Below are 21,568 nucleotides of genomic sequence, written 5' to 3' on the forward strand. Positions count from 1 at the left end.
ATTGTTTAAACATTTGAATTTGTTTAAACAATATGAGCACGTGTAATAAAGAGCAAGAGAATAACTTGGTTTGAATATTAAATGTTCTTTTAATATTATCAATGCGATTTGAATTTTAGGTCACAAAAATCGGTTACAAAATGTCTTATGTAAGTATGTTGTGGAAACGTAAATGAAATATTCTTTTAGCAAAAGGATATCAGTATTATCTTGAATTTGAATTTGAGCGAATATCAATTTCTTAGTCAGCTGCAATGCACACACACAAACGTACACACGCATATACATATGTATCTAATGGCTGTGTGTGTAAAATACGCATTTTTTTGATATATTTATTTTGTGCGTGTGTGTGTACATAGCAGAGCAAATCATTTTTTGTTTTTGTTTTTTACAAATCCAAAGTTTGTCGATAACTCAACATTTGAAAACTAATAAATAGTTTGCTGATCGGTCTTTTGCATTTAAAAAAACAGAAGCAATTTTAGGGAAAATTTCGACTGTAAAATTCAGCTTAATGGGATTTCTGTAAGGTCTACCGATATTTTAAAATTTAACGTTTACTTAAGAAAAAGGCGCAAAAGAAAAGATTTGCGATATAATCGATTTTTTTTTGGCTGTGGTATTTTCATTTTCCCCTTGCGCGGTCACACTTAAATTGCGACAGCAGGACATACATATGTACTTACATACATGCGCCAGCAGAACATACATACAAACATATGGGGACGCGTGACGTCACATCAGGTTAGCCAAATTTGAAAATATTGGGGACTTGGTTAAGGATGCTGAATCTCCAAGAAATTTAAATGCAGTTATTTGCGGGTATGCCATAAGATTATGAACATCACATTTTTAAACCATTTTAACAACATTTATAACAGAGAAATGGCAAAAGAAAGAATTTAAAAAAAAACAAATCGAATTTTGGGGCACTTTGGGGTCGTTTTTTGTTCTAAAAAGTACCCCTTACGCGGCTCCTAATAATTTTAGTAATTACTGAGATTTTTCTAGATTTTTAGGTCAATCCGTTCTGGGTGGAATTTGCTACTGACCGTTTTTTAATCAAGACAAATATTGATATAGATGTATTGCATTTTTCCAATTTTAAACATTCAATTACTGTTACTATTGAACCATAATAAATATATATGTAAATATTAATATTAATCAATATATATTTAAGAGCAAAATTAAATGAACAACCAAAAGGAATAACCAGAAGAGAGCCAAATCAATTTGAGTAAATATAGGAGAACAAAATGTGAATAGACTTTGTACAGCGCCTCACGTGATGCTTCCGTGGCGCAGCTAGTAGAGTGCTTGACTGCAAACTGTGAGGCGAGCGGTTAGCGGTTCGATTCCCGCGTGCGGCGACCAAGATGTTTTTCTCAAAATAGTAAGTTATTGGGTTTTTATATATATTTACACTTATTTCAGTTATTATTACAGTTCCAATTTGAAACCACCCATGTGCTCAATTAAAGGAAATTCAAATAAGGTGACAAACAAAAACGAAAAAAGAACAACACAAAGGCCGTGGCGTCACAGAAACAACCGGGTATAATTCCGAAGCCCGAAAATAAATTTTTGTATTTTCTGAATTTAAGAAATTTTTTTTTGTTACTTAAAAAATATTTGTCTATATTTAAAAAAAACCGTATTTCTATTTTTTAGAAAACCTTTATTTCTAAATTTTTAGACATATTTTTTTACTTTCTAGCAAAAAATTTCTAAATTGCAGTCTATTTTTTTGGATTTTTAGAAAAAAACGTCTTTGATTTTAAAGACCTACTTTCTTTAATATAGACAAAATCGCCAGTAAAGCAAATTCATAGGCGATTTTCTTAAACCAAGGGCGATTTCAGTCGATTTTTTTTTTGGGTGTAGTCAAATTTTCATTAATTTTCGACCCATAATCAAAATAATTGAACACTGACTCACTAATTATTTTTGTTTACATGTCCGCCGCCTATGATAAATCTTAAATTTGAACTCTGTCAACCGAAAAAAGTTGAAAAATCTGAACTTTAAAAATTCACCATAAATTTAATTTTCCATGGATTTGGGCAATATCCGGCTTTTTTTATTCGGTAGGATGTAAACTTTAAGTTTGTACCCATTATGATTTTTCAACGGACTTATTTCGAGTTTTTACGATATATACAGCCGACTTACAGTCGACCAAAAAACACATTTTTCATCTTTGTCGAGCTGCTGCGCTGCCATTACTTATCCAATATATTGATCTGTATGGCAAAGATAAGCTCTGATCTATTGACTTTAAAATGAATCGAAAACTGGCGGAATCGGGTGAATATGTGCCGAGATATAAGAAAAAATTCGAAAAAAGCCAGAAATTTAACATTTTGAACTTTAAAAAAACTGCAAGAGTGAGTTCAAAGCCACGTCGAGACGAAAAACTAATGGTGTCTTTTTGTTTTTTTTTAACACTATTATTTACATATTAATAAAAAAAAATGTATTGCATTTTAATTAGCTCATGAATAATTATATTTTGATAAAAATGATGTTTAAGTTTTTCAAATTTAAAACATTCAATTACTGTTACTATTGAACCATAATAAATATGTAAATATTAATATCAATCAATAAATATTTAAAAGCAAAATTAACTGAACAACTAAAAGGAATAACCAGAAAAGAGCCAGATCAATTTGAGTAAAAATAGGAGAACAAAATGTGAATAGACTTTGTACAGCGCCTCACGTGATGCTTCCGTGGCGCAGCTAGTAGAGTGCTTGACTGCAAACTGTGAGGCGAGCGGTTAGCGGTTCGATTCCCGCGTGCGGCGACCAAGATGTTTTTCTCAAAATAGTAAGTTATTGGGTTTTTATATATATTTACACTTATTTCAGTTATTATTACAGTTCCAATTTGAAACCACCCATGTGCTCAATTAAAGGAAATTCAAATAAGGTGACAAACAAAAACGAAAAAAGAACAACACAAAGGCCGTGGCGTCACAGAAACAACCGGGTATAATTCCGAAGCCCGAAAATAAACTTTTGTATTTTCTGAATTTAAGAAATTTTTTTTTGTTACTTAAAAAATATTTGTCTATATTTAAAAAAAACCGTATTTCTATTTTTTAGAAAACCTTTATTTCTAAATTTTTAGACATATTTTTTTACTTTCTAGCAAAAAATTTCTAAATTGCAGTCTATTTTTTTTGATTTTTAGAAAAAAACGTCTTTGATTTTAAAGACCTACTTTCTTTAATATAGACAAAATCGCCAGTAAAGCAAATTCATAGGCGATTTTCTTAAACCAAGGGCGATTTCAGTCGATTTTTTTTTGGGTGTAGTCAAATTTTCATTAATTTTCGACCCATAATCAAAATAATTGAACACTGACTCACTAATTATTTTTGTTTACATGTCCGCCGCCTATGATAAATCTTAAATTTGAACTCTGTCAACCGAAAAAAGTTGAAAAATCTGAACTTTAAAAATTCACCATAAATTTAATTTTCCATGGATTTGGGCAATATCCGGCTTTTTTTATTCGGTAGGATGTAAACTTTAAGTTTGTACCCATTATGATTTTTCAACGGACTTATTTCGAGTTTTTACGATATATACAGCCGACTTACAGTCGACCAAAAAACACATTTTTCATCTTTGTCGAGCTGCTGCGCTGCCATTACTTATCCAATATATTGATCTGTATGGCAAAGATAAGCTCTGATCTATTGACTTTAAAATGAATCGAAAACTGGCGGAATCGGGTAAATATGTGCCGAGATATAAGAAAAAATTCGAAAAAAGCCAGAAATTTAACATTTTGAACTTTAAAAAAACTGCAAGAGTGAGTTCAAAGCCACGTCGAGACGAAAAACTAATGGTGTCTTTTTGTTTTTTTTTTAACACTATTATTTACATATTAATAAAAAAAAATGTATTGCATTTTAATTAGCTCATGAATAATTATATTTTGATAAAAATGATGTTTAAGTTTTTCAAATTTAAAACATTCAATTACTGTTACTATTGAACCATAATAAATATGTAAATATTAATATCAATCAATAAATATTTAAAAGCAAAATTAACTGAACAACTAAAAGGAATAACCAGAAAAGAGCCAGATCAATTTGAGTAAAAATAGGAGAACAAAATGTGAATAGACTTTGTACAGCGCCTCACGTGATGCTTCCGTGGCGCAGCTAGTAGAGTGCTTGACTGCAAACTGTGAGGCGAGCGGTTAGCGGTTCGATTCCCGCGTGCGGCGACCAAGATGTTTTTCTCAAAATAGTAAGTTATTGGGTTTTTATATATATTTACACTTATTTCAGTTATTATTTCAGTTCCAATTTGAAACCACCCATGTGCTCAATTAAAGGAAATTCAAATAAGGTGACAAACAAAAACGAAAAAAGAACAACACAAAGGCCGTGGCGTCACAGAAACAACCGGGTATAATTCCGAAGCCCGAAAATAAACTTTTGTATTTTCTGAATTTAAGAAATTTTTTTTTGTTACTTAAAAAATATTTGTCTATATTTAAAAAAAACCGTATTTCTATTTTTTAGAAAACCTTTATTTCTAAATTTTTAGACATATTTTTTTACTTTCTAGCAAAAAATTTCTAAATTGCAGTCTATTTTTTTTGATTTTTAGAAAAAAACGTCTTTGATTTTAAAGACCTACTTTCTTTAATATAGACAAAATCGCCAGTAAAGCAAATTCATAGGCGATTTTCTTAAACCAAGGGCGATTTCAGTCGATTTTTTTTTTGGGTGTAGTCAAATTTTCATTAATTTTCGACCCATAATCAAAATAATTGAACACTGACTCACTAATTATTTTTGTTTACATGTCCGCCGCCTATGATAAATCTTAAATTTGAACTCTGTCAACCGAAAAAAGTTGAAAAATCTGAACTTTAAAAATTCACCATAAATTTAATTTTCCATGGATTTGGGCAATATCCGGCTTTTTTTATTCGGTAGGATGTAAACTTTAAGTTTGTACCCATTATGATTTTTCAACGGACTTATTTCGAGTTTTTACGATATATACAGCCGACTTACAGTCGACCAAAAAACACATTTTTCATCTTTGTCGAGCTGCTGCGCTGCCATTACTTATCCAATATATTGATCTGTATGGCAAAGATAAGCTCTGATCTATTGACTTTAAAATGAATCGAAAACTGGCGGAATCGGGTAAATATGTGCCGAGATATAAGAAAAAATTCGAAAAAAGCCAGAAATTTAACATTTTGAACTTTAAAAAAACTGCAAGAGTGAGTTCAAAGCCACGTCGAGACGAAAAACTAATGGTGTCTTTTTGTTTTTTTTTTAACACTATTATTTACATATTAATAAAAAAAAATGTATTGCATTTTAATTAGCTCATGAATAATTATATTTTGATAAAAATGATGTTTAAGTTTTTCAAATTTAAAACATTCAATTACTGTTACTATTGAACCATAATAAATATGTAAATATTAATATCAATCAATAAATATTTAAAAGCAAAATTAACTGAACAACTAAAAGGAATAACCAGAAAAGAGCCAGATCAATTTGAGTAAAAATAGGAGAACAAAATGTGAATAGACTTTGTACAGCGCCTCACGTGATGCTTCCGTGGCGCAGCTAGTAGAGTGCTTGACTGCAAACTGTGAGGCGAGCGGTTAGCGGTTCGATTCCCGCGTGCGGCGACCAAGATGTTTTTCTCAAAATAGTAAGTTATTGGGTTTTTATATATATTTACACTTATTTCAGTTATTATTACAGTTCCAATTTGAAACCACCCATGTGCTCAATTAAAGGAAATTCAAATAAGGTGACAAACAAAAACGAAAAAAGAACAACACAAAGGCCGTGGCGTCACAGAAACAACCGGGTATAATTCCGAAGCCCGAAAATAAATTTTTGTATTTTCTGAATTTAAGAAATTTTTTTTTGTTACTTAAAAAATATTTGTCTATATTTAAAAAAAACCGTATTTCTATTTTTTAGAAAACCTTTATTTCTAAAATTTTTAGAAATATTTTTTTACTTTCTAGCAAAAAATTTCTAAATTGCAGTCTATTTTTTTTGATTTTTAGAAAAAAACGTCTTTGATTTTAAAGACCTACTTTCTTTAATATAGACAAAATCGCCAGTAAAGCAAATTCATAGGCGATTTTCTTAAACCAAGGGCGATTTCAGTCGATTTTTTTTTTGGTTGTACTTAAAAACAAAATTTAAATAGAAAAGGTGATTCTGGAATCCCTGAAACTGCACCGAGTGAGCATTACTTTATCTGCAAGGGTATATAAGCTTCGAATGGCCGAAGGTAGCTTCCTTTCGTGTTTAATTAATATTTAATTAGCATTTGTTTATGCGGTTATTCCACTACATTGTTCGGCTCATTCATTAGAGGCTTAGAAAGGGACAAATATATATGCTATTTTTGGGATTTGTTTGGATAAGATGGCATGGTCACTTAAAATTTAGACATTAAATTTAAACTTTATAATTCAAATAACTTTAATTGGTAAATCATTAAGGTTGAATGCTGTAAAATTAATAGTGTGTGTTTCCAAAAAAAGCAGTAATTTTTACCACGTTTTTAAATTGTTTTGGGCTGTTCAAAGTACATATGTAATTGTTTTTAATTTTATCATACCCGGCAATAATTTTTAGAAAGGCAATTTTATATAAATTTATAGACGCAGTTATGTGTTTATTAACAAAAATGAGCGTTATTTTTAGTTGACAACGGAATAATTAGGCCCCTAAAATAATTTTTCTATTCAGGGTATTCCCTAAACTGTTGAATAGCTGAATTGTTGAATTTTGGTCAGCTGTTAATCAGCTGTTCCATACAAAGTCAACTTTCAGAAATTTCAGCAATTCAACAGTCTCGAGGCTTTTGAAAATTTTGTTGAATCGTTGAAAACCAAAGTTGTTACCTTTTTTATAAAAAGTCATGGAAACTCTGTAACATTTTAGTATCACCAGTAAGCATTATTTTCTTTTAAATCAACTTAGAAAGCATATTTAAGGTTTCTTTTACCTTGGAAACAATTTTAGGCAATAAAAAGCAATAATAAATCAAATTTTACATGTTTTAAGTTCCGTGAAACTTTTCAATAAATAACAGCTGTTTGAAAATTCAACAGAAACCATTTTGGGTCGTTCCTTAATTGCTGAAATTTTCTGTTGAATTTTTAACAATACCCTGATTGTTCTTATTTGTTTATAGCAGCTTATTAGTCGCAAAAGGTTTGACAATTCAACCAAAAAGGATCAAATCAATTTTTATTATTGATTATATTTCACAGTATCTCTAATGAATGAGCAAAATTGTACTTTTTGGTAGAGATGCAAAACCACGCAAAACCATCGATGTAACTTTCGATATTATCGATGTTTTTAAAAACGGCGATACATCGATGGTTTTTTTTCAACCATCGATGTATCACTAACAGAAAGAGACGCTAAGCAGCCGTAAGTAAACTTGATAAATGAGCACATTTTTTTTAATATATTAAGTTTTGCTTTGTTTCTTTCAGTTGAAACCCCTTAGGGCGGTTCCTCGTATCAAAATGGACAGGTTCCTGCACATAACAAGTAAGTATGAGCGGCAGCAGTAGTTACTTAATTAATGTTTACCCACGGTGCTTTTTTTAGACAATGCATCTCCTTCGTCTGCTCCTTCATCTGATGCTTTGTCGCCTACTCCTTCATCTGCTGCGTCGTTCCCATCTCCATCTTCGTCTGCTGATATTTTGGAAAATCCAGAATCGGAATTTGACTGTGACCCTCCAGACATTAAAAAACGGAAGAAATCTGTTTCAGAAGTGTGGAAATACTTTGAGAGGTGCAAAAACATAATGTTTGCCAAATGTCGACTTTGCGGAAAGGAGTATAAAACTTCCGGCAACACATCAAACCTAATAGAGCATTTACGACGCCTCCATATACTTAAAGTAGCTGCAGTTTCAGAAAATCCTAGAAAAATTGATGAGTTTGTTTCAAGATCTAAGCAGTACGATTCAGCTTCAAGCAGAAAAATCGAATTGGATAAAGGTCTCGCTAAAATGGTGTCGTCAGATATTCAACCGTTTAGTATCGTGGACGATAAGAGGGTTCCAACATTTTGTAAAATTGCTCGATCCAAGATAAGTTTTGCCAGGTCGCACAACATTGCAAAATGTGCTTATAAAAAATCTTTATGAGGAAACGATGACGAAATTGAAAGATAAGCTGAGAAAGATCCCTTATTGCTAACAACGGATTGCTGGACATCTGGCGCAAAAGCAAGTTATCTTACGTTGACGTGCCACTTTATTGAAAACTTCAAGTTAAAATCGGTTGTTCTAGCTACACAGCCCCTATTAGACGAAACCAATCACTATAGCGACAATATTGCAGGAACCGTAAAATTTATAATAATTTATGATAAAGTGGTAACTATTGTTACTGACAATCAGTGTTGGGACATACCTAGATACTTTTACCTAGGTACGTACCTAGGTACAATTTAGTGGTACCTTTTACCTTACCTAGGTATAAAAATAATTGAGTACCTTTTACCTTACCTAGCTACAAATTTTTATATGGGCCGTTCTTTTACAAACCGAACAGATTTGGCCAAAAAAAAAATTTCACAATTTTGATTTGCCTGAAACTTTTTTTACACGTACTATTCGGAAAATAAGTAAACACGTGTATCAGGATTTGACCGAAAAAAATTATTTTCCTAGTTCGAATTTTTTTAAGTGTGCCAAAAATTGTCAAATTTGAAAAAGTACCCTCTCATTGAAAATCTGTATCTCCGGTTATATGAATCCAATTGACTTCTTGTCTTTTGCATTAATTCCTCTAAAACCTCTGCTTTCAAAATAAAATTTCTTCAAAAAAAAAATTTTTAATTTCTTAAAAATAAAAACAAATTAAGATTTAAAAAAAATTTTTAACTATTGCCCCCACAAAAAAAAAAAAATTTTTTTATTTTAATACTTGCGCCATATTGTTAGTTACAATCGGTTTTTGTAAAAAGCTGGAGCCACTTTTAGTTTTTAAAATATCGAATTTGTTTTAGCAAGGCCTCGGCTTTTTTCTATGAAAAAACGTCGCAGCAAGTAGATCTACTCTCTCACTCTTATCGGATCCTAATCGAATTTATGTTTTCTCATTGTTTACTAGTCCTTTAACAATTGTTAATAATTAAAAGTTAAGTTTTAAGTTTTTTGACAATTTCTGAATGACGAAAAGTAAAAAGTCATTTTTAAATCAATTAAAAACTTACAACTATTTATTTAACCGTCTATTTAATAAACAATAATTTTAAATTTATTTTATTTATTATTTTTTTATATTATGTAATTTATTAAACATTTTTAAATATTTTTTTTTAAGTTTTTAAAAAAATTTATTTAATAAAAACAAAAAATTATAAAATTTAATTAATTTTTTTTTTTAAATTTAAAAATAAATATTTAAAAATGTTTAATAAATTACATAATATAAAAAAATAATAAATAAAATAAATTAAAAATTATTGTTTATTAAATAGACGGTTAAATAAATAGTTGTAAGTTTTTAATTGATTAAAAAATGACTTTTTACTTTTCGTCATTCAGAAATTGTCAAAAAACTTAAAACTTAACTTTTAATCATTAACAATTGTTAAAGGACTAGTAAACAATGAGAAAACATAAATTCCATTAGGATCCGATAAGAGTGAGAGAGTAGATATACTTGCTGCGACGTTTTTTCATAGAAAAAAGCCGAGGCCTTGCTAAAACAAATTCGATATTTTAAAAACTAAAAGTGGCTCCAACTTTTTACAAAAACCGATTGTAACTAACAATATGGCGCAAGTATTAAAATAAAAAAAATTTTTTTTTTTGTGGGGGCAATAGTTAAAAATTTTTTTTAAATCTTAATTTGTTTTTATTTTTAAGAAATTAAAAATTTTTTTTTTTGAAGAAATTTTATTTTGAAAGCAGAGGTTTTAGAGGAATTAATGCAAAAGACAAGAAGTCATTTGGATTCATATAACCGGAGATACAGATTTTCAATGAGAGGGTACTTTTTCAAATTTGACAATTTTTGGCACACTTAAAAAAATTCTAACTAAAAAAATAATTTTTTTTCGGTCAAATCCTGATACACGTGTTTACTTATTTTCCGAATAGTACGTGTAAAAAAAGTTTCAGGCGAATCAAAAATGTGAGCCAATAAAAGGTGTTCGGTTTGTAAAAGAACCGCCCATATACCTTTGGAATTGTTAAGGTACTTACATAGGTATTAAACATTGCTCTGATTTAAACTAGCCACATCTGACTGCGACACTGAAATAAGCTTAATCCACCACATCTCCACGTCATTGTATCGTTTCGTTTCGAAATTGTAATAGTCGAAACGCAGCATTAAAAGTCATTGGAAATTAGCCGTTCTCATGTCTGTTTTGTAAAGTTACCTTTGCATTGCAATTTTCTCTTTTTTTTTTTTTTTGGTTTTAAATCATCGCATGGATGATCAGATGGTTGGTCGCAACAACACTGCCGCATAGACCAGGGGCTCAATTGCAATTTTCTCAAATGCACAAAACAATTTGACTTTGCGCGACAGACATGGCCGAAAAAGATAATTTAAACGAGAAAGTGTTGCCAACAATATTAAATGGCAAATTTTTTAACCCGGACGGCAAGTGCGTGTTGTGTGTTAATAAAACAATAAAATTCGATGATAAATCGACAGGAAATCTGCACACACAGCATATGCCTTTTTTATGTGTGAGATATGTACATATAGGGGAGAGTGGGGGAATTTCGTCAGCATTTTTTCAAAGCTATTTTTTGTCCATCTTGAGACACGTTATCATATTTCTATTTTTATTGTTGAATGCGGTTAGCACCAAGCTTTAAAATCCCTGTAGTTCTCAAGGGGGCCGGTGGCACTTTCGGGGTAGAAAAGGGATCGACCACCCAGTGGTCCCTTAAGGGTCAATAGGTGGCGTGTGTATTTTTTACAAGAGCAAAAGAGTTATCGGAGAGTGAACACTTCTATGTGAACACTTCTATATGAGTTAAAAAAAATTGTAAAATGAAATTTTTGACAAGTATATAATGATTTTAATAACGAATACAACTTTATTTTGTTTATATAAAAAACAAATTTAAAAAAAGTTAAAATAATAAAATAAAAACTTAATAATGAGATAAAATAAAATAATAAATGATAGAATTTTATTTCTTTTTATATTATTTATATTTAATAATGAGCAATTTAGCTGCAGCAATATTTTTAACAATAGCGGTGGTTCAGTAGCAAAACGTTTTCCTTCCTTCCATAACAAGCGGATTTTATTGGTGCTTAGATATATAAAGTAAATATATAAGTACCTAATTTTATATACATAGAACTAAACAAAAATAATATTAGCGAATGTTTTTATTGCCATCGATTATACGATATCGGTAGTCGCAATATTAATCGTAACGGATTGCCATAACTACCCAACCCCGCTACCATCACTAACCCAACGTTTGCGCCAAATTTTGTAAACATTGTATTTAATTTGTCTTATTGTACATTTAAAGTTTTATATTTTGTTGTGATCTGAAGTGTCGTCAACAGGTGAGTAACACCATGAGTTGTGCAAGTGAAATACCTAATAATGTGTGATATTTAGCCATGAACAGCAACAGGCACATTCGTCGATTTGTTAAAGAGGAGAAGGAGAAATAGTGGTGCAAAGGACTCCTACGTAAGTCTTTTTTCTTTGATATAAATATTTTAGTGAAATTTTCTTCCTTTTTAGATTAAAGCCATGAGATCGTTGTTGCTGCCAGAAGGGGGTTTAAAAAACTTGCGGAGGGTTCTCACGGATGAGTTTGTTGTGGGATTTAATGTTAAAGGCCTTTCTGGAAAAAAAGCCGTAAACTCCTTTACACATTTCTATGGTGCACTTCACGGTAGGTTATTTTTATAACTGTATTTTTTATAATACACTTAGTTTCTTGATTCAATTTCAATCTATTTACTTAGAATGCCATCTGTCTTTAATCCTATTTCTTTCTGTCTTTTTCTGCTTTTCACTTTTAAAACATGGTTTGATGTAAACAGGCTTTTATAACAAAATCTTAAAACATGGTTTGATGTAAACAGGCTTGTATAACAAAATCTAAAAATATATATTTAAACCCATGCAGAGGGAATTATAATTTAGTCCAGAAGTTTGTTACGCAGTAATGGAGACCTTTTCAAACCTATAAAGTAAATCCATTTAACCATGTCCGTCTGTCTGTCGGTTCAAGTTTCAAAAGCGTGAAATAAGTCTACATTTAACTGTTGGTTATTCTTATTTTATATTTATGCTTTTCTAGTCACAATTTTATTCCTGAAAGCTGCAAGGGTATTAAAACTTTGGCTTGCCGAAGTTATTTTCTGTTCTCATTTTATTTTAAAACACTAAAATCTTAATTTTTTTAGATATTGTTTCAGGATCTGGTAATGCAGAAATATTGATTCCCAAGGCAATTCAATTGCAAAAGAAACGATTTTTTAAAAATAAATCCAAATCAAATAATAACAACAATGAGGCACTCAACAAAAACGTGTCAGCAGAGGAATTTGTTCAATAAATATAAATTAAAAAAATAGAAAAATTGTCTACTTATAATACAATAAATAATTTAACAAAAAGTATTTTTTCTTGGGAAGTTTCATAGCATTCAGCTTTTTTGGTATTGAAAACACCAACCCCATTTTATACCCATTTTCGCCACAAAAGGGACCGATAGGTGGTCCGATAGATGGTCCGATAGGTGGCCCCTTTTGTGGCAAAAAGGGGTATAATATGGGACCACCTATCGGTCCCTTTTGTGGCGAAAGGTAATGCAGAACTTCGCCATATGACCACCGCCTAGGACATGCCGTGGTAAAAGTGGATAGAAATTTACATTGCGGGTGGTATGAACGGGAGTTAGTCCCAAGCCCCCGGTGTATGGCGATTTCGCTAGTTCGGGACCAGTCCCGGCGAACTACAGGGATGTGACATTCCCCTATTTTTTTAATTAGCTTGGTGATTTATAAAAAAATAAAATGTAAAACCAATATACTGGGGCAATCTCACCACACAGGGGGGTAAAATCACCACACAACTGGGGAAATTTCGTCACCTGAAAAATGTAGGGAGTTTAACGCCTGAAAATATGCTACACTGATCAAGCGTACCATTTTTGTTGACGTTCTATATTTGTTGCTGCTGCTGGTAGTCTGCTTGTTAGCCAGCTCGTCAAATATAAAAATATGTATTTAAAATAGGTGCGAATTTACCCTTAGCGTAGGGTGGCGAAATTTCCCCAGACCGTACTTTTTTAGAAATAATTATTTTTCTTGCGAAATTAGGAGCGAAATTAAAAATCACTGACGCAGAAATGCACATTATAGCACTGTGTATTATATTAAAAATCGTGTATCTTATTCCTTTTGAATTGTGGCATACAGAAAAAATTTCGTCGAGAACTAAATGTAGCTTTTGAACTGTTAAAACACATTTAATATTATAGCTTAATTATCTTGGCCTTCTGTGCAAAACAAATGCATTGGTTGTGTCTGGCCGTCTTGAAGGACTAAAACAAAAAAATTATATATTTTTACGACTTATGGATTCCGAGATATTGCAGGTGATGAAATTGCCCCTGTGACGAAATTCCCCCACTCTCCCCTACACATTACTTACATATGTACATATTTGAGAATGAAAACTAATCGCGGTTTTATTTTATATAATTTTGTGCAAGAATGTATGTTCCCATCACTACACAGAGAAAAAAAACCAAGAACATTGCACTCAAATCAAGAACATTCGTTCTTAAAAACCGGGTAAGCACAAATGTTCTCATTTCGAGTTGAATGTTCTCAATATCAGAACGAAATGGTGTTAGCTAAAAATCCGACATTAAGTTCACTTCGTTCTATTTTCAAGTTGATTTTGTTCTTAATTCAAGAACATTTTTAAATCAAATGGATTCAAATATAAGTTCACTTGTTCTATTTACAGCACTTTTTGCTCTCAATTCTATAGCATTTTGAGTTTGATTTTAGCTAAGGATAAGAGTAATTTATAAGTAATATTAAAAAGGTAGTTGTCCATTACACCTTATAAAGGTGCGCGTTGCACTTGACTTCCAGCTAGTGTGGAAGTTCATTAAAGACTTAAGCCAGAAAAAAAGTCTTAAAGTCTCAATATCTGACTTGGCCTTGGTTCATGAAGGGCTAGACCCAGTTGGGAATTATAAATAAGACGAAAAGGGCAAATCTAATGGTAAGGTCGTATTGGAGCAAAGGAAAATGGCCTAATGCGTGCTAGGTGTCAAACGAAAACATCCTAACGCTTTCTAGGAAATCCATAAAAATTAGAGAATAGAGTTTTGAATCACTTTAAGTTGAAATGCAACTTAATTTTTGTTCATTCTTTAGTCCTTTTCGTTCTCAAACTGAGAACATTTTGAGGGATTGTGGTTTTTGAGAACAAAATCGATTTGATTTAAGAACCCTGTGCTAAAATAATAACATTTCGTTCTTATTTCAAGAACATTCTAAGCTCAACTAGATTTTAAGAACCAATTTAACTTAATTCAAGCACATTTAGAACATTTTGAACTTAAAAAAGGCATTTATATTTTTAAGAACATTTTCAACTCAGATGAGAACGTCAGAATTCTCTCTGTGTACATCAATTTATTTATGAAACCAAAGTGTATTTGGCGCGCAAAAATGCCGTATGTACGTAAACAAACGGCATATACATATGCACAATATACATATAGTCAATGTTTCTACATACGGAATTTTTGCGCGCCAAATATGTACATGAGGGTTTCATAAATATATTAATAAAGTGATACGTGCATACAATTATTCATGCCGCGTGTTTTAAAAATATATACACAAAATTATTTAAGCTTATATTTATAAATAATTGGATTTAATTTCAACAACTTTAGAGGGTTCATCCAAGCATGTACACGGACTACGAGGCCATGAAAGCTAAGAAAGCTAAGACAAATATGGAACTTTGTAAGGAAAATTAAAAATCGTTATTCGGTTCCTTGAGCTCAGCTTTTATAAAAAATAAAAAAACAATATATTTACCTTTTACCTTTACCTAGGTACTGGGAAATTGAAGTACCTTTACCTTACCTAGGTATTTATTTTTGCCCAATACCTTTTACCTTACCTAGGTAAAAAAACACAGTACCTTTCCCAACACTGCTGACAATGCAGCATCCATGAAGAAAGCCTGCGAGAATTTGCAAAAAAAGCATCTGGGTTGTTTTGCCCATTCATTAAATCTAATTGTTCAAAGCTTATTGGCTTTGAAGGATGTGCAAGACGTTTTAAAATGCATTAAAAGTATAGTCATCTGCTCAAGCCGTTGAAAAGCCGTTGAACCTTATTCAAGAAGTGCCTACTCGCTGGAATAGCGCCTTCTATATGCTGAAGCGAATTTTACTCGTTCGAGAGGCAGTTTGCGGAGTTTTGCTAAAAACATTAAAAGCTCCAGTTCCCTTAAGTGAGGAGCAATTTTCTTTATTGAAGATATTTGCACACTTTTAGATCCCTTTAAAACGGCAACAGTGAATACGTCGGCTGCGAAAACGGTAACCATATCCCTAATAATACCCACAGTACTTCGCCTTATAATCAAAATAGATACCCTTAAGTTGGAAATAAAGACAACTGTAGGGATTGACACTTGCTTGCTTTTAACAAGCCAACTGAAGACCAGGCTGTACCCTTATGAATCCAGAAGTGTAACAAGGATGACAACGATTTTAGATCCCCGATTTAAGAAGGAAGGATTCTACAATCCTATGAATGCTGACCAAGCAGTAGCTGCGTTGGAAAATGATTTAAATCTTTTCTTCAAAAATGTGCAGGACCAATGTCCAAACGAGGAACCGTCCGCCGAGACAAATCACCCATCAGATTTGTATGGATTTTTGGCAGAAAAAATAAAAAAGAAGCCAAAAACTAGTAGATACGATGCAATTATCGAGCTGCGTCAATATTTTCAACAACAAAATGCTCCACAAAAAATTGATCCGCTGGAGTTTTGGAGGGTTAATTATTGTATATTTTACATTTATTGTTGAATAAATATATTGGTTTTTACAGGTTAACGAAGTCCACTTTTGCTCCCTTGCGCAGTGCGCTTTGAAATATTTGTGCATTCCAGCCACCTCAACCGAATCGGAAAGGGCTTTCAGCAAGGCGAGCCAAATAGCAAGTGAGAAAAGGTCGCGACTAAAGCCTAAGGCAGTGAACATTCTACTTTTTTTAGAAAAAAATGAGTGGATTGTGGATGAATAGTTTTTAAGAAATGGACTGAAGTTTTTTTTGCTTTACCTTCTTTAGGGCCCAACAAAAAGTCGTCCAAAAAAGGCGCCAAGGCCATGCATTACCTAAAATGTTGTCCATGTGGACTATATTTTGTACGCAGTCTTGAATTTATTTCTGGTAATCGTTACCTAAAACAAGAAAGGAAGCTAGCTTCGGCCAGCCGAAGCTTATATACCCTTGCAGATCATTCCTATTAATTAACAAATCGCCAAAAGTTTAAATTTTCTAATATTTCTCATTAATTTTCCGATCGTTCCTATGGCAGCTATATGATATAGTCGTCCGATTTTGATCAAATTAAAATTGAAATTCAGAAATATTTAAAAAGAGTTATATCCTAGAGTAGAAGATAATACAATAAAAACCAAAGAAGCTAGAATTTATTTCCTATTACTTTTCCATTAATTTTCCGATCGTTCCTATGGCAGCTATATGATATAGTAGTCCGATTTTTAAAATAATTAATTCGAAATTCAGAAATATTTAAAAAATAACATCCCCAAAAGTAGAAGGTAATATTTCAAAAAACACCGAAGCTAGAATTTTTTAAAGTTTTTTTCTTCCGATCCTTCCTATGGGAGCTATAAGATATAGTTGTCCGATCCGGTCGGCTCCGACATATATACTACCTGCAATAGAAAGAAGACTTTTGCGAAAGTTTCGTCCCGATAGCTCAAAAACTGAGAGACTAGTTTGCGTAGAAACAGACAGACGGACAGACGGACAGACGGACAGACGGTCAGACGGACAGACGGACAGACGGACAGACGGACGGACAGACGGACAGACGGACATGGCTAGATCGACTCGTCTTGTGATGCTGATCAAGAATATATATACTTTATGGGGTCGGAAACGTCTCCTTCACTGCGTTGCAAACTTCTGACTGAAATCATAATACCCTCTGCAAGGGTATAAAAATGGCTAGTGGACTAGATTTTTAGGTCAAAATGACCTAATTTTAAAAAAGTTAAAATTTGTCCTATGGATGGTAACATATTTGTTTATTTTAATTGCTTATATTGCTATATTCGGATAAGTAAGTATTTTACCTTTCTGAAAAAAAAATCATTTTATTTTGTCCTCCATGGGAATCGATCCCCGGTCTTCTGCGCGAGAGTCCAATAGGCTAGCCTCTGGTCTACGGAACTTCTTAAAGGCCCTTCGGCAAAACTAAAGCCTGCTTCTACACACAAAAAAAAAACTTGGTAAAATCAACTGTAATAATTGTCAAACAGGCCCCAACCAGCAAAATTGTCAATTCTACTAAGTAAATAGTCATTCCACAACAACAAAATACACACAACTAGCAAAGACACAAACCCAAAGCAAAAACAAAATACACGTTACTATTTTAATAGTTACGTAACTATCTTTGTTGGTCCATTTTAACAAACGAATTTTTTTGTGTGTAGGGGCACAGGCAAATTCTATTTTTAGAATAGGGCACTATTACCTTAAAAGTAGGAAAATAGTCCACGTTGCTATTGATTTTATATATTGAAACTTTTCCATCACTAGCTTTAAGATAAGTCTAATAACATTTTTTAATATTCAACTTAAAAACCGAATAATTTGTTTATTTATTTTTAAGGACCAATATTTGTATTAAATTGTGAGTAATAATCGACTTCAAACTATTCCTAAATTTTAGGTCTTATGGACCATTTTTAAGGTTCCGATGGCCTATAAAAATCCCTTTAGCTTTACCTAAAAAATAGGAACATAGTCCACATGCTAACCCATTACCTAAATCGAAAATTTTAGTCTATTTAAATTTTTTAGGTCATACATTACCTAAAAAATAGTCCCACATTTCTCTGGGTGTTGGAGCAATTTATGGGAAATTTTAAGAAATTTAACAAATTTTTGATGGTTTCAGCGATATATCGAGGTTTTCAACAATAGTTTGTGAAAACATCGATGTACCCACCATCGATGGTTTTGCATCTCTACTTTTTAGAATTTTGCTCATTGCTCACCGGTTTTTTAATTTTTCTTATTGATTGCTCATTGCAGCCGACATATATCTCTGCTCGCACCTACGTAAATCGTAACCGCATTATTGGTGTTGTCTTTTTAATGAAGCGCATCCCATTAACAGGATCCGATATTCGATATTGTTATTTTGATTATCGTACCCACATAATTTACATAATGCTCAGTTAAGGCGGTCTTCTCATTCAAAACCATTTTTTTGGACCCTAAAAAATCCTTTCAGGGGCATATTCACAACTACCCAAGCTATATTTAAATGCAAAAAAAAGTCGAAAAAAAATTGATGAATGAGAATACCCCTTTAAGCAGCTCAATCTCTATATCAATATTTGTCTTTATCATAAAAACGGTCAGTAACAAATTTCACCCAGAACGGATTGACATAAAAATCTAAAAAAATCACATTAATTCCTAAAATAATTAGGAGCCGCGTGAGAGGTACAAATTAGACAATAACGACCCCAAAATTAGATTTGTTTTTTTTTAATTTTTTATTTTGCAATTTCTCTGTTATAAATGTTGTTAAAATGGTTTAAGAATGTGATGTTCATAATCTGATGGCATACCAGCAAATAACTGCATTTAAATTTCTTTGAAATTCAGCCTCCTTCACCAAGTCCCCAATATTTCCAAATATTGTTGTGCCATTCTGACGTCACGGCCTCCACATATGTATGTATGTATGTTCTGCTGGCGCACTTTGCATAAAGTCGTACATTTATTTATGTATGTCCTGCTGTCGCACTTTAAAATAAGGAATTTTTATACCCGTTACTCGTAGAGTAACAATACAACAAAGGAAGCGTTTCCGACCCCAAAAAGTATATATATTCTTGATCAGGGTCACTAGCCGAGTCGATCAGCCATGTCCGTCTGTCCGTCTGTACGAACGTTGAGATCTCGGAAACTAAACAAGCTAGAAGGTTGAGATTTTCCACACATATTCTTGGGCTTCCTACGCAGCGCAAGTTTATTTCAGCCAAGCGCCACGCCCCCTCTAACGCCCACAATCGCCCACTAACGATTTTAAAATGTGTCTGGCGCCCACATCTTGAAAGATTTCCGAGAAGTTTAAATGCAATTTTGTTGTGTATATTTATACCTATCGAAATGTATAAGAAATTTTTAAAATCGGTCTATTCATTAAAAAGTTATACGCAACCAAAAAAAGTTTATATATCTATCTCCCTCGCACTTACATTAGCCGAGGGGCGGGTATTAGATAGCCGGGACACCAACCCGACTGTAGCCTTCTCTCTTGTTTAAATTTAAAATAAGTAACAAATATATAGGTAAGCTTAATTTTCAATTTTAATTTCCGCAGGCGAAGCTACGCGCTACCGACCGTGCTAGACAAAAAAAAAACTTGGTAAAATCAACTGTAGTAATTGTCAAACAGGCCCCAACCAGCAAAATTGTCAATTCTACTAAGTAAATCAGGGAACGTAAATAACAGTTATTTTTGATTTTTATTTTAAAAAGACTACGGTGATATTTGGTTTTAAACGTCAAAAATAACGTTCTTTTTACTCTTGTCCACAAAGTATATGCATTTCAACAAATCTGGAAAGCAAATTAACTGTTATTTGTTCATGTCTATAAAGTGCATAAAAACCAATTAAATTGTTGATTAAAACTTGCACAAATCTCAGTAGGCCTTTTAAAATAAAAATCACAAATAACTGTTATTTACGGTCCCTGAAGTAAATAGTTATTCCACAACAACAAAATACACACAATTAGCAAAGACACACACCCAAAGCAAAACAAAATACACGTAACTATTTTAATAGTTACAGTTTTTTTAAAGTTCAAAATGTTAAATTTCTGGCTTTTTTCGAATTTTTTCTTATATCTCGGCACATATTCACCCGATTCCGCCAGTTTTCGATTCATTTTAAAGTCAATAGATCAGAGCTTATCTTTGCCATACAGATCAATATATTGGATAAGTAATGGCAGCGCAGCAGCTCGACAAAGATGAAAAATGTGTTTTTTGGTCGACTGTAAGTCGGCTGTATATATCGTAAAAACTCGAAATAAGTCCGTTGAAAAATCATAATGGGTACAAACTTAAAGTTTACATCCTACCGAATAAAAAAAGCCGGATATTGCCCAAATCCATGGAAAATTAAATTTATGGTGAATTTTTAAAGTTCAGATTTTTCAACTTTTTTCGGTTGACAGAGTTCAAATTTAAGATTTATCATAGGCGGCGGACATGTAAACAAAAATAATTAGTGAGTCAGTGTTCAATTATTTTGATTATGGGTCGAAAATTAATGAAAATTTGACTACACCCAAAAAAAAAATCGACTGAAATCGCCCTTGGTTTAAGAAAATCGCCTATGAATTTGCTTTACTGGCGATTTTGTCTATATTAAAGAAAGTAGGTCTTTAAAATCAAAGACGTTTTTTTCTAAAAATCAAAAAAAATAGACTGCAATTTAGAAATTTTTTGCTAGAAAGTAAAAAAATATTTCTAAAAATTTAGAAATAAAGGTTTTCTAAAAAATAGAAATACGGTTTTTTTTAAATATAGACAAATATTTTTTAAGTAACAAAAAAAAATTTCTTAAATTCAGAAAATACAAAAATTTATTTTCGGGCTTCGGAATTATACCCGGTTGTTTCTGTGACGCCACGGCCTTTGTGTTGTTCTTTTTTCGTTTTTGTTTGTCACCTTATTTGAATTTCCTTTAATTGAGCACATGGGTGGTTTCAAATTGGAACTGTAATAATAACTGAAATAAGTGTAAATATATATAAAAACCCAATAACTTACTATTTTGAGAAAAACATCTTGGTCGCCGCACGCGGGAATCGAACCGCTAACCGCTCGCCTCACAGTTTGCAGTCAAGCACTCTACTAGCTGCGCCACGGAAGCATCACGTGAGGCGCTGTACAAAGTCTATTCACATTTTGTTCTCCTATTTTTACTCAAATTGATCTGGCTCTTTTCTGGTTATTCCTTTTAGTTGTTCAGTTAATTTTGCTTTTAAATATTTATTGATTGATATTAATATTTACATATTTATTATGGTTCAATAGTAACAGTAATTGAATGTTTTAAATTTGAAAAACTTAAACATCATTTTTATCAAAATATAATTATTCATGAGCTAATTAAAATGCAATACATTTTTTTTTATTAATATGTAAATAATAGTGTTAAAAAAAAAACA

General features: G+C 32.0%; 2 long non-coding RNA genes across 8 annotated transcripts; both read left to right on the forward strand.

The window, feature by feature from the left end:
• Positions 1–7,364: 7,364 nt before the first annotated feature.
• Positions 7,365–9,282, forward strand: LOC138911929 (uncharacterized). The gene is made up of 3 exons (XR_011417560.1): positions 7,365–7,471; positions 7,537–7,594; positions 7,655–9,282. It is a non-coding gene; the product is annotated as an uncharacterized lncRNA (long non-coding RNA).
• A 2,181-nt stretch (positions 9,283–11,463) lies between these two features.
• LOC138911928 (uncharacterized) lies at positions 11,464–12,679 on the forward strand. Of its 7 annotated transcripts, XR_011417559.1 has the most exons (5): positions 11,465–11,611; positions 11,667–11,741; positions 11,796–11,949; positions 12,101–12,134; positions 12,467–12,679. It is a non-coding gene; the product is annotated as an uncharacterized lncRNA (long non-coding RNA). The 7 variants fall into 7 exon arrangements; XR_011417554.1 differs by having other exon boundaries at positions 11,464–11,611; positions 11,796–12,389; XR_011417556.1 differs by having other exon boundaries at positions 11,464–11,611; positions 11,796–12,250.
• Positions 12,680–21,568: the final 8,889 nt, after the last annotated feature.

This window comes from Drosophila takahashii, chromosome 2L, assembly GCF_030179915.1.
Source record: "Drosophila takahashii strain IR98-3 E-12201 chromosome 2L, DtakHiC1v2, whole genome shotgun sequence".
In the NCBI taxonomy this organism is placed as follows: Eukaryota; Metazoa; Arthropoda; class Insecta; order Diptera; family Drosophilidae; genus Drosophila; species Drosophila takahashii.